General features: G+C 34.6%; 1 pseudogene; it reads left to right on the top strand.

Moving 5' to 3' along the window:
• Positions 1-5960: 5960 nt before the first annotated feature.
• On the top strand, positions 5961-14699 carry LOC118842457 (annotated as a pseudogene).
• Positions 14700-15029: the final 330 nt, after the last annotated feature.

The following is a 15029-nucleotide window of genomic DNA, read 5'->3' as shown; positions in this document are numbered from 1 at the left end:
ACAATGGAGGAAGAGTTGAGTGGAAAGTTTGTTGTTGTTTTTTTCTGAATTGAGACCCAAATAGTAGAGACAGAGAGTTGGGATGTGCTAGTAGAAGCTATAACTCCTGGCTTTCAGAGTAACAATTTGACTGTTGAACAGAGATTTGTGAAGAGTTCCAGGCTGCTTACTCCAATCACTCTTTCTCCACCTCCTTTCAACTATAGCACCCCTTGTCTCCACCACGTTTACAATTCCCATTTTTATTGTCAGGTTTAGTTCCCAAAAGGTAGGTGACTATTTTTCCCCTTGGAATTCTAGGAGATAACCCTGAGGTTCTTAGGTTTCCCAGTACTATAAATCATATAATCCTACCACTGTGTTCTTCATTGACTATCAGCTGAAACTTTTTAAAAGGGTATTTAAGAAAGGGTTTCAGCCAAGCTTTTAGAAAAGCTATTTACTAACTGGGTCTATCAAGTACAATAGTTTCAGAAATAGACCCCCAAACTAGGACCCATTCTCCCATTAGACGCATATGCCTATCTTTCAAGGCTTTTTTCTATCATCATTTAATTTATAGTCAAGCCAACCTGGCTTATTTACTGTTTCTCAAACAAGACATTCCATCACCCATCTTTGCCTTTGTGCAAGCTGTCCCCCATGCCTGAGACACCTTTCTTGAAATCTGCCTCCTAGAATCCTTAACTTACTTCAAAACTCAACTCAAATGCCACCTCCTATATGAGGCATCTCCTAATCATCTAGTCTTCTCACTAAATATCATAACCCATTCTGCCCATTGTCTCTTTCACGTTGTTTTTGAATTTGTATTTATTTCCTTTGTCTGAAATCCCAGGATGTGGGAAATAGGGGTCAAGAAGATCTAAGTTCAAATTCTACCTTAGACACTTGCTATATGAGTGACATTGGGAAGCATACTTCTCTTCAATCAGTTTCAGTTTTTTCATCTGAAAAATGGGGATAATAATAACACCTACATCAGAGGCTTATTAGAATGATAAAATAAGATAATGTGTACAGCATTTTGAAAAACTCAAAGCTCTACATAAATGCTAGTTATTATTATAAACACAAAAATCAATTAATGTTTCTTTAATAAATGGGCTCTCCAAAATGGCATCCAGGCCAAATGTTTTTCACTGAAATGTATTCCCTTATTTCTGGAAACAAAAATATTAATACTAGCTGCATAACCTTGGGCAAGTCACCTAACCCCAATTGCCTTGCCTTCCCCCCTCCAAAAAATATTAAAACATTTTGGGACATAATAAAGTAGCTGATAAGGCAAGAGTTCTGTGTAATAGACCAGAAAATGCTGGCAATGTAGGATTTTTGGATATAGATCTTCAAATATGCCAAAGCTTTATCTGGCCAGGTAGAGCAGGCACCATTAAAAATTCATTTAAAAAATCTTGCCATGTTTTTAAAATTTACTTATTTTTAGTTTTCAACATTCACTTCCATAAGATTATGAATTAAATTTTCTACCTTTGCCTCCCCTCCCCCCTCCCCAAGAGAGCATGCAATCTAACATAGGTTATACATATATATTCATATTAAACATATTTTCACATTACCCATGTTGTAAATAGAATTAGAACCAATGGGAGGAACTAAAAGAAAGAAGAAACAAAAAAGGGGGAGCAAAGAGTATGCTTCAATCTGCATTCAGACTCTATAGTTCTTTTTCTAGATGTGGATAGCATTTTCCATCAGGAGTCTTTTGGAATTGTCTTAGCTCCTTGCATTGCTGAGAAGAGCAAATTTAGTCATCAAATAATGTTGCAGTTATTATGTACAATGTTCTCCTGGTTGTGCTCACTTCACTCAACATCAGCTCACACAAGTCTTTCCAGGTTTATCTGAAGTCCATCTGCTCATCATTTCTTATAGCACAATAGTATTCCACTACATTCATATACCATGACCTGTTCCCCCAATTGATGGGCATCTCCTCAATTTCCAATTCTTGGCCAACACAAAAAGAGCTGCTATAAATATTTTTGTACATGTGGGTCCTTTCCCCATTTTTATGATCTCTTTGGGATACAGACTTAGTAGTGGTATTGCTGTATGAAAAGGTATACACAGCTTTATAGCACTTCGGGCATAGTTCCAAATTGCTCTCCAGAATGGTTGGAGCAGTTCACAACTCCATCAATAACGCATTAGTGTTCCAATTTTCCCACATCTTCTCCAACATTTATCATTTTCCTGCTCTGTCATGTTAGCCAATCTTATAGGTGTGAGTGGGACCTCAGAGTTGTTTTGATTTGCATTTCTCTAATCAATGTGATTCAGAGCATTTTTTCACATGATTATAGATAGTTTTAATTTCTTCATCTGAAAACTGCTTGTTCATATCCTTTGACCATTTATCAACTGAAGAATGACTTGGATTCTAATAAATTTGATGCAGTTCTCTATATATTTTAGAAATGAGGCATTTTTCAGAGAAACTCCCAGCTTTCTGATTCCCTTCTAATCTTGGTTGCACTGGCTTTGTTTGTACAAAAACTTGTTATTTTAATTTAATGTAATCAAAATTATCCATTTTGCATTTCATAATATTCTCTATCTCTTATGTGGTCATAAATTCTTTCATATTCCATAAATCTGACAAGTGAATTATTCCTTACTCTCCTAATTTATACTATCACCCTTTATATCTAAATTGTGAGTCCCATTTTGACTTTATCTTGGTATACAGGGTAAGATGTTGGCATATGTCTGCCTTCTGCCATAATTTTTTACAGTTTTCTCAACAGTTTTGGTTCAAATAATGAATTCTTGATACCAGAAGCTGTAGTCTTTGACTTTATCAATAGTCATTTGGCTTTACCATAGTCATTGACAACTGTGTCCTATGTGTCTAACTTATTCCACTGATCCACAATGAACACTGCTTTATAATACAATTTAAGATCTGGTACAGCTAGGCCACCTTCCCTTGAATTTCTTTTCATTAATTCCCTCAGAACTCATGTTCTTTCAGATGAATTTATTTTTTCTAGCACTATAAAATTTTTTTTGGTAGTTTGATTGGTATTGCACTGAATAAGTCAATTAATTTAGGTAGAATTGTCATTTTTATTATATTAGTTGGCCTACCCATGAGTAACTGATATTTTTCCAATTATTTAGTTCTGACTTTATTTGTATAGAAAATGTTTTGTAACTGTGTTCATATAGTTCCTGGATTTGTCTTTGCAGGTAGGCTCCCAAATATTTTGTAATGTCTACAGTAACTTTAAATGGAATTTCTCTGTCTCTTGCTGTTGGACTTTGTTAGCAACATGTAGAAATGCTGATGACTTATGTGGATTTATTTTATGTCCTACAATTTTGCTAAACAATTTTGTTGTTTATTATTTCAAGTAGTATTTTTTTTACTTGATTCTCTAGGATTCTCTAAATATACTGTCATATGATCTGCAAAGAGTGATGGCTTTGTTTCTTCTTTATCTATTCTAATTCCTTCACTTCCTGTTTCTTCTCTTATTGCTAAAGCTAACATTTTTAGTACAATATAGAACAACAATGGTGACAATTGGCATCTTTGTTTTACCCCTGATCTTTTTGGAAATGCTTCTAGCTTGTCCCCATTACATATAATGCTGGCTGATGGTTTTCCATATATGCTACTTATAATTTTAAGGAACTCCATTTATTCCCATGATCCTTAGTGCTTTTAATAGGAATGGCAGCTGTATTTTATCAAAAGCTTTTTCTGCATCTATTCCAAATATTGAACCAGCCCTGCAATCCTGGTATAAATTCTACCCGGTCAGAGTGTATTGTCCTCATGATGAATTACTGTAATCTCTTTGCTAATATTTTAGTTAAAATTTTTCATCATTATTCATTAGGAAATTGGTCTATAATTTTCTTTTTCTGCTTTGGCTCTTCCCAGGTTAGGTATCAGCACCATATTTGTATCATAAAAAGAATTTGGGAGGACTGCTTCACCTATTTTCCCAAATAATTTATATAGCAAAGGAATTAGTTGTTCTTCAAATGTTTGGTAGAATTCACTTATAAATATATCTGGCCCTGGAGATGTTTTTCTTAGGTAGTTCATTGATCACTTGTTCAATTTCTTTTTCTGAAATGGAGTTAAGTATTTTATTTTCTCTCCTGTTAATCTGGGAAATTTATATTTTTTGTAAATATCCATTTCACTAAGATTGTCAAATTTATTGGCATACAGTTGGGTAAAATAACTCCTAATTATTGTTTTAATTTCAATCATTTTCTTAATTTCAATTTTATTAATCTCTCCTTTGGTTTTCAGAATTTCTAATTTGGTATTTAACTGGGGATTTTGGATTTGTTCTTTTTCTAGCTTTTTTAGTTGCATGCCCAAATGATTGATCTCCTCTTTCTCTATTTTATTCATGTAAGCATTCAGAGATACAATTTTTAGAAAATTAAAACAAAAAAGAAAAAATGCTTTGCCCAATTAAAGAAAAAAGGAATGCAAAAAATAAATTTTAACTAAGGAACTACTAAGGCAGGGAAAGGGTTGGAGGCTAATATTATAGGATCACTTGGATAATTTGGATTGTTGGGGATTCTAATTTTGTTTATTAGCTCTCACTAAATATCTCCTTGTAAGGAGGTGGGGGGGGAATTTGGTCTTGGAGACATCAAAGATCAATCAATCAGTAAGCATTTATCAAATGTCTACTTGTTCTAGGAACTAAGTTAGGCCCAGCACCTTTTATCTCTTACTCTCTTCTTAGTTTTCAGTAACATGGATTTCAATTTCATCAGTTGAATTAAACCCTCCAAAGTTACCAATGATCTCCTAATTTACTAATTTGTCCTTTTCTCCATCCTTTCCTGTCTTTCCAGTCTACCTACTCTTTAAAATCCAACCGTACTCCTTCAGTTCTTCACAAATGACATTGCATCTCTATACTCCATGTGCATTCTCTGCCTCTTCCACACACCCAGAAAACTCACCTTTCTCACTTCTGCCTTTTGGATTCCCTCAAGACTCAGCTCAAATCCTACTTTAAACAGGAGGCCTTTCCAAGTATGTTCTTTGCCAATGTTGATACCTCTTAATTATCTTTCTTGTCTCACTACCATAGCTAATATTCCTAGAAATATGTCATTAACTAATGGAGTGAGAGGATTTCCTAATTTTGAGTGTATACTTAAAGGAAAAGCTTCAAGTATTTTGCTATAGTACATGATAACAGTTTTTATTTGTCAACTAATGCTTTTTGTGATATTAAACAAAAAATTGTTCATGCTTATACTTTCAAACATACATAAATACTGAACAATTAAAGGCTTTTTTGCATCTAATGATGTAACTTTGGGGTTCTAATGGTTTTTTATAATTATTCATATATTAAAATACTAAAACTATATTAATTTTTTCATAGTATTTTCCATTCTCATATCCCAGATTTAAATCCAAGTTAATTATGATGAGTAATATTTTAAAATATACTTTTAAAATTTTTTGTTCCAAATTTTCTCCCTCCTTGAATCACAACTGCCATCTTTTAAGAAAGCAAGTATGATACACATTATACATGAGGTCATACAAAACATTTCCACATTAGCCATGTTGTGAGAGGAAAACAAGAAAAATAAAGTGAAAATTTGCTTCAATCTGCACTCAGAGTTTATCAATTCTCTCTCTGAAAGTAGATAGCATATTTCACCTTGACTTATGGTGAGTAATTTTAATAATATATTGTAGTAGACTCTTTGGCAAGATTTTATTGAGAACTTTAACACTGATATTCCGGAATGAGATTGATTTGTAGTTCTCTTTCTCTGCTTTTTCTCACATAGTTTAGCTATCTCTGTGTCATTTCTGCCCTGACACCCTGTGGGGATATAGAGGTGGCCCTGAGTTTTTAAGGCTTTTCTGGTAGGCTACAACATATGGAATATCCTACAAAGCCAGAGAGGCTTTGAGTAGTGGACCGGTGATGGATTGTGTGTCTTTCCCTATGGATCTGCCTAGCTTGGGACTAAGAAGTTCACCGCTACAGGACAAGAAGTAAAACATTTTGGCCAAAAAAAGTTCTTAAAGGTCATGTACCATGGTGTGGAAGGACTATAATCTACCAGAAGAGGAAATACACCCACCAATGAAAGTCTGGATGTGGAAGAAGTATTAGTAAGATAAGGAAAGGATCACTTATCCAAGGTCACATAGCCAATGTGTGTCAGAAATGGGACTTGAAGGCAAGTCCTCTTCACTTCAGTGTGGATTCCTTATCCATTAGGAGACAATATCTCATTCATACAAGATAATATAAGTTCTTGATTATGTTTATAATATTGACATTTCAAATCTTAAAATGAACAATGACTCAGGAATCATCTCTGCTTTGGAAAACATACTTTGCAAAAGTGATTTGTTTTATTAAAATAAGAATGCAGAAAATTTCATTTCAACCTCTCCCATCTTCTACACTCTTTATATCAGATTATATCAGGCCTTCCTGTTATAAAAGCTGATGGCTTGTAAAAGCAACAGTACAATTTCTTCTTCAGGCAGGTGCCACTTTGAACAAGAGGATATGTACAAAACTCCTTCTCACAACTGCCCCCTTGAATTATACATCTGATACTGTCAGTAAGTCCACCATACCCTATGAAAAGAAGTAAAAGAATGTTTCAGAATATTTGTTAAAAGACGAATAGTAGAAGAGATGTTATGTTGTAATTCTGAATCACTCCCAGAGGTTTTTGCCCTAAACATAACATAACTTAATTTTTTATGAAATTTTCTTTCAAGAAATGTACTCTGGGGGCAGCTAGGTGGCACAGTGTGTAGAGCACTGGCCCTGGAGTCAGGAGGACCCAAGTTCAAATCTGGCTTCAGACACTTGACACATGTACTAGCTGTGTGACCTTGGGCAAGTCACTTAACCTTAATTGCCTTGCCAAAAAAAATGTACTCTCTGGTAATTGAGAGCAATGACTGGAAGCTACAAAGAGTCCAAGGTGGGTTCAATGATAACAAAAATTTCCTAACCATTAGAGCTATCCCAAAGTGAAATGGTTCTCTTAAGAAGTAGTGGAGTCCACTTTCAAATACAGCATTTGTCCACCTAAATATAAATTGCTATTCTAAAGAACTCTTTAGGACTGAGTGGAGCAGCTTTCCCATAATCCTCCACAGAGTTAGTGAGGACCCAGCCCTCATCTCAGGCCAGCTAGATCAGAAAACTGATGATCCCACACACTAAGCCCATCTTCCATATACGTAGTCCCAACTCCCTGATTGCAACTTACCTGTTCCAGAATAGGAGATCACAAAGAGTACCGTAAACACCAGGTGAAGGATCCTCATGGTGACCGGATGGCTGGAAGCTGGAAATTATAGGAAAAATGAGGAAGACAAGTCCAGGAGATGCCAGGATAAGTGGCACCAGATCAGGCTAGGCCAGACTTAGCTTGCTTTGACTCAATTCTGTTCACTTCCTACATGGACGCTGACTGAGTAAAGTTTCCCAAGAGCCTGAAGGGCTGCTCTATTCATGGGATTAGGAAATTATCCAATGAGATTTTCATATTTAATATGCAACTGATAGAATCCACAGTGAAATACTAAATAATTCCATTTATTATTTAAAATACCTCATTGGAAAAACCACTGACCTAGAAAATAGATCCAGAAGAGATAACTTAAGAATTGTTAATTATTATTATATTATATATTGCATTATTATAATATTGTAATATACTTATTATTATTATTAAGAAAGCCATGATAAAAAATGCCTACATAGTACCTTTCAAAACTGACATCCCAGAACCAGAGGGTAAAATAGTCATTGAAAGAGTCCACTAATCACCCCCTGAAAGAGATCCCACAATGAAGACTCCAAGGAATATTGTGGCCAAATTCCAGAATTAGCAGGTCAAGGAAAAAATATTGCAAGTAGCTAGAGATAAACAATTAAAATTTCAAGGACCCACAGTCAGGATTAAATGGAACTTGGCAGCTTCTATATTAAAGTATCGGAGGGCTTGGAATATGATATTCTAGAAGGCAAAGGAGCTTGGATTATTACCAAGAATCAACAACCCAGTAAAATTGAGCATAATTTTTCAGGGGAAAAGATGGACATTCAATGAAAAGGGGCACTTTCAAACCTTCCTGATGAAAAGATTAGAGCTCAACATAAAATTATATCATCAAATACAAGACTCAAGAGAACCATAAAAAGATAAACATGAAAGAAAAAAAAAGTTATTCAATAAGATTTAACTGTTTACATCTCTACATAGGAAGATGATACTTGTAACTATTGAGTACTGTATATCTATTAAGACAGTTAGAAGGAGTATATCTAGACAGAGGGCATAGGTACAAGTTGACTTTGTTGTAATGATTAAAAAAATTAAGGGGTGAAAAAATTATTATACTGGAAGAAGAGGAAAGAAAGAGGTTGAATAGGGTAAATTACATCACATGAAGAGGCACAAAAGACCTTTTACAATAAAGAGAGTGAAGGGAGGAAGGTGAACATTGCTTGAAACTTACTTTTCTTGGATTTGGCTCAGACAGGAAATGACATATACACTTGGTTGGAAATATAATTTCTCTTACCCAATAGGGAAGTAGAAAAAGGAAAGAAAAGGAAATGGGGGGGGGGCACCAATACAAGGGAGGGCAGACTGAGGAAGGTGGTGGTCAGAAGCAAAATTCTTGTAACTAGGGACAGGGTGAAAAGAGAGAGAAAAGTACAAACAGGGGAGAAAACAGGACAGAAGGATATACACAGTTAGGAATCATTGCTGTTAATGTGAATGGGATGTACTCTCCCATAAAAAAGAAGAGCATAGCAGAGCATATTAAAAACCAGAGTTCTACAACATGCTGTTTACAAGAGACACATTTGAAGGAGAGCGATACACACTAAGTAAGGTAAAAGGCTGGATCAGAATCTATTATGCTTCAGCTGAAATTAAAAAAAAATCAGTGGTAGCAATCCTGATTTCAGAAAAAAGCAAAAACAAAGATATATCTAATTAAAAGAGATAAGGCAACAAACTACATCTTGCTAAAATCAAGTAATATCAATACTAAATATATATACACCAAGTGGTATAGCATCCAAATTCTTAGAGGTGAAGTCAAGTGAGTTACAGGAAGAAATAGACTGAAAACCTATTCTGGTGGGGGACCTGAACAGCACCCTCTCAGAACTAGATAAATCTAACCATAAAACAAAAAAAAAGGAGTTAAGGAAGTGAATAGAATTCCAGAAGTTAGATATGATTGGCCTCTGAAGAAAATTGAATGGGAATAGAAAAGAATATACCTTTTTCTCAATGGTACATGGCACCTAAACAAAAATTGACCATGTATTAGAGCATAAAACCTCACAATCAAATGCAAAAATACAGAAATATTAAATGCATCCTTTTCAGATCATAATGCAATAAAAATTATGTGTAATAAAGGGCTATGGAAAGATACACTAAAAATTAATTAGAAACTAAATAGTCTAATCCTAAGGAATGAATGAGTCAAACAACAAATTATAGAAATAATTAATAATTTCATCAAAGAGAATGACAATAATGAGACCACATACCAAAACTTATGGGATGCAGCCAAAGCAGTTATTCAGGGAAATTTTAAATCTCTATATGCTTACATGCTTACATGAATAAAAGAGATAAGTGGAGATCAGTGAATTGAGCATGTAACTAAAAAACGTAAAAAACAACAAATTAACAATACACAATGAAATAACAAATTAGACACCTTGAAAATCAAAGGAAAGATTAATAAAATTGAAAGTAAGAAAATTATTGAACTAATAAATAAAACTAAAACCTGGTTTTATGAAAAAATAACTAGAGAAACATTTGTCAAATTTGATTAAGAAAAGGAAAGAAAAAACCAAATTACCAGTTTCAAAAACGAAAAGGGTGAATTTGCCACCAATGAAGAGTAATTAAAACAATAATTAGAAGCTATTTTGCCCAACCATATGCCAATAAATCTGACAACCTAAGAGAAATGGATGAACATTTACAAAAATACAAATTCCCCAGATTAATAGAAGAGGAAATAAAATACTCAAATAACCCCATTTTAGAAAAAAAAAATGGAATAAGCCATCAATGAACTCCTTAAAAAAAAATCACCAGGGACAATGGATTTACAAGTGAATTCTACCAGCTGTTTAAAGAACAATTTAATTCCAATACTATATAAACTCTTTGGAAACAGGTAGAAAAGGAATCCTACCAAATTCCTTTTATGATACAAATGTGGTGCTGATACATAAACCAGGAAGAGCCAAAACAGAGGAAGAAAATTATACACCAATTTCCCCAATGAATATAAATGTAAAAAGTTTAAATAAAATATTAGCAAAGAGACTACAGGAATTTATCATGAAGATGGTACACTATGACTGGGTAGGATTCATACTAGCATTGCAGGGCTGGTTCAATATTTTGAAAACTATCAGCATAATTGACTATTTCAATAACAAAACTACCAAAAATCATATGGTTATCTCAACAGATGCAGAAAAAACTTTTGATAAAATACAGCACACATTCCTATTAAAAACACTAGAGAGCATAAGAATAAAGGGAGTTTTCCTTAAAATAGTAAGCAGTATCTATCTGAATCCACCAGCAAGTATTTGTGGAAAGGGGATAAGCTAGAAGTATTCACAATAATATCAAGGGTGAAACAAGGATGCCAATTATCACCCCTATTATTCAGTACTGGACTGGAAATATTAGAATTACCAATAAGAGAAGGAAAAGAAATTAAAGTAATTAGAATAGGCAATGAAAAAACAAAAATAGCACTCTTTTGAGATAATATGATGGTATAGTTACAGAATCCTAGAGAATCAATTAAAAAACTACTTGAAACAATTAACAAATATAGCAAAGTTGCAGGATATTAAATAAACCCACACAATGCATCAGCATTTCTATATGTTACCAACAAATACCAGCAGTAAGAGATAGAAAGAGAAATTCTATTTAACATAATTGTAGACAATATAAAATATTTGTGAGTCTATCTGCCAAGACAAACTCAACAAGTATATGAACACAATTGCAAAACACTTCAAACAAATAAAGTCAGAACTAAACAATTAGAAGATATCAATGGCTCCTCAGTAGGCATAGATAATTTAATAAAAATGACAACTCTAACTAAATTACTTTACTTATTGAGTGTCATACCAATAAAACTACCAAAAAATTATTTTATAAAGCTAGAAAAATATAATAACAATATTCAGCTGGAAAAACAAAAGGTCCAGAATATCAAGAGAATTAATGAAAAATTGCAAAGCAAGGTGGCCTAGCTGTACTAGATATAAAACTATATTATGAAGTGTCAACTATCAGAACTATTTGGTATGGCTAAGAAATAGTGTGGTAAATCAGTGAAATAGGTAAGCTACTCAAGACACAGTAATAAATGACTATAGTAATCTACTGTTTGATAATTGCAAAGACTCCAGCTTCTGAGATAAAATTTCACTATTTGACAGAAACTGCTGGGAAAATTGGAAAATAGTATGGCAGAGACTAGACATAGACCAACATCTCATAACCAATGCCAAGATTAGGTGGAAATTGTTATATTATTTAGACATAAGGGATTACACCATAAGCAAATTAGGAGAGCAAGGGATAGTTTGCCTGTCAGATCTATGGAGAAGGAAAGAATTTGTGACCAAACAAGATAGAGAACGTTGTGAAATGCAAAGTGGACAATTTTGGTTACATTATGTTAAAAAGTATTTGCACAAACAAAACCAATGCCACCAAGATTAGAAGTGAGGCAGAAAACTGGGAAAGTCTTTACATCAAGTACCTCTGATAAAGGTCTCCTTTCTAATTTATAAGAACACAAGTCATTCCCCAGTTGATAAATGGTCACTGAATATGAACAGGCAGTTTTCAAATGAAGAAATTAAAGCTATCTATGATAATATGAAAATGCTCTAAATCTCTCTTGATTAGAGTAATGCAAATCAAAACAATTCTGAGGTACCACCTCACACCTATCAAATTGGCTAATATGAGAAAAAAGGAAAATGATAAATGTGGAGAAGATATGGGGAAGTAGAACACTAATGCATTATTGGTGCAGCTGTGAACTTATCCATCTATTCTGGAGAACAATTTGGAACTATTCCCAAAGGGCAACCAAACTGTGCATTCCCTTTGATCAAGCAATACCACTACTAAGTCTGTTAAGGGAAAAAGATCCACATGTACCAAAATATTTCTAGCAGCTTTTCTGTGGTAGCCAGGATATTGGAAATTGAAAGGATGCCCTTTAATTGGGGAATGGCTGAACAAGTTGTGGTATATGAATGTAATGGAACACTATTGTGCTATAAGAAATGATGAGCAGGCAGATTTTGGAAAAAGAAAAAACCTGGAAAGACTTACATGAGCTGATGCTGAGTGAAGTGAGCAGAACCAGGAGAACATTGTATACAGCAACAGCAACACTATGTGTTGATGAGTTGTGGTAGCCTTAGCTTTTCTCAACAGTACAATGATCCAAGACAATTCCAAAAGACTGGTGATAGAAAATACTAACCATATCCAGAGAAAGAACTAGGAAGTCTGAATATAGATTGAAGCCTACTCATTTAATTTTTTTTGGTTTTTGTTTTTTTTTCTTTCTCGTGGTTTTTCTCTTTTGTTCTTATTCTTCTTTCACAACATTACTACCATGGAAATATATTTAATATGACTCCTGTCTTTGTGAGGGAGAAGGGATAAGAGAGAGAAAATGGAACTCGAAATTTTACAAAAATGAATTTCGAAAACTATCTCTAAATGTAATTTGAAAAACATAAAATACTAATACTATTTCTTAAATATAGTTATCAATTTAAGAGTCAGTTTTCTGTGCTTTCTTGCTATTCTTTCTCTGCTTCCATTCATACTAGGTTTTTTTAAAGTACATTAATGCTTAGCTAATGGAGACAGTTGGATTTTTGCATTTATTCTCTATAACAATGGCTTTCAATTTCTCCTTCTGATGGTGTGTGTGACTTCTAGCACACTTTTCATCTCTCTGGTCTTTACCTTCCTCTGTCCTAAAATGTAGTTCTAAAGGATTCCTTATATTTGGGGTTTGTTGGTAAATGTTTAAAAGCTCTCACTGCTGGGCCAGGGCAAGGCCACAAGTTAGGAATAGGCCTTCAGCAGTGCAAGAGCTCCCTGACCCTGGCCTGACTCCAGCCCCATTAAGCAGTCAGTGTGACAAGCCCCAGTCACCTTCCAGACAGGATACTCACACCCACTGTACTTCCCCCAGTGGCAGTTGCAGACCTTTCAGAGGATGGTGTAGGATCTCCAAAAGGAGATCTTGGCAGTGCTAGCCCAGGACCTGTGGAGGAGATAAGTCAATGCATATAGTCAAGGAGTTATTAGTATTCTTGGGAAACTTGACCATGTAAAAGAGACTTCCTGAGTGAGTTGCCACAGAGACAGCTAAGAAGAATATCCTGGCAATAATGAATGAGACCTACGAGCACTCAGAGCCTCTTAAAGTGGTCTTGGTTATTGGGATTTGGAGCTACGTATATTTATGATTCCCTAAGTATCCAGCCATTAGCAGGAGCCATTGAAGCAGGAAATGCTATCATATTCAGGCCATCAGAATTAAATGAAGTGACAATTATGATGCTCTTGGTCAAGATCCTCCTTCAATATATAGGCAAGGAGCTATACTCTGTTATTATTGCTGGCAAAAAGGAGACCACAGAACTTGTGAAGCAAAGATTTGACCATATTCTCTGTACTGGAAGTATCAGAATCACTAAGATTTTCATTGAAGCTGCTACCAAGCATTTGCCTCCTGTGACTCTGGAGCTCAGAGGGAGTCCATGTAATCTTGATAAAGATTGTAACATTGATATTGCTTACAAATTTATCAGCTGGGAGAAGTACATGGATTGTGGTCAGTCCTGTATTACTTCAGATTACATCTTCTGTGAGTCATCCCTCCAGAGTCAGATTGCAGATAAGTTCAAGGAATTGTGAAGTAATTCTATGGTGAAGACATTTTTAAAATATCTCCTGATTACAAAAGGATAATCATTTTAAAAGGGTGACAAATTTATTTGAAGGACAAAATATAGCTTTTAGAGAAGAGATAAATGAGGCTACAGGATACATTGACCCAACTCTCCTTACTTGTGTTAGTTTCAACTCCCAGGTGGCACAAGAAGAAATTTTCAGTCCTACGATTCCAAAAGTGTCTGGGAAAAATGCAAATGAAATAATACAGCTCATAAACCAGGGAGAAAAACCCATGGCCCTGTATATATTTTCAAATAAGAGTAAACTGATTAAAAGGATGATAGAGGAAACCTACAGTGGTGGGGTTACTAGCTAAGATGTTATCATGCCTTTTGCCCTTTAGAGGAGTTGGTTACAGAAGGACGGAAAAAAAGTTTGACACCTTCTCCCATTCCCAATCATGACTAATAAAGGGTTTAAATATGGAAAGTGCCAACAAGATCTTACACCTCCAAAAGTGCCAGTCCAAGGCAGACTGAGCATACTTCTTCCTCTTGAACTGCTTCAACAAAAGCAGAGTTGGTCTCTTCTTACTGGCTTTTATGGGTATCCTAGTAACAATAACTACAAAATTTCAATACTACTGCAGATGGCTAGGTTCAAATTGCAATTAATTTTTATTGGCTTATTACTTTTATTACCTGATGTGAACAGATTGGTTCCTGTTAAAAATATTAAAATAAAAATATAAAGATTAACCTTAAAATCACCTGCTACTTACTCTTTTAAAAACATGCCTTTTTAATCATATTTCCAACCTCTTCTAGCAATAGGGCCTTTGGAAGTGAATGTTCCAGATTGACTTTATTATAGATTACGATTGTTATACGATTTAAGACAAATGGATGATTTGGCTGAGGCACTTTGGTTCTTAGACACTTAAGTCCTCAATCCTGCACCCTCTTCCAAGCTTTTCTAGAACATAATGGGGTCAGACTGTGGGC

This window comes from Trichosurus vulpecula, chromosome 3, assembly GCF_011100635.1.
Source record: "Trichosurus vulpecula isolate mTriVul1 chromosome 3, mTriVul1.pri, whole genome shotgun sequence".
Taxonomy (NCBI): Eukaryota; Metazoa; Chordata; class Mammalia; order Diprotodontia; family Phalangeridae; genus Trichosurus; species Trichosurus vulpecula.
The sequence above is the reverse complement of the archived record's forward strand: the minus strand, read 5'-3'. Positions and strand labels throughout refer to the sequence as shown.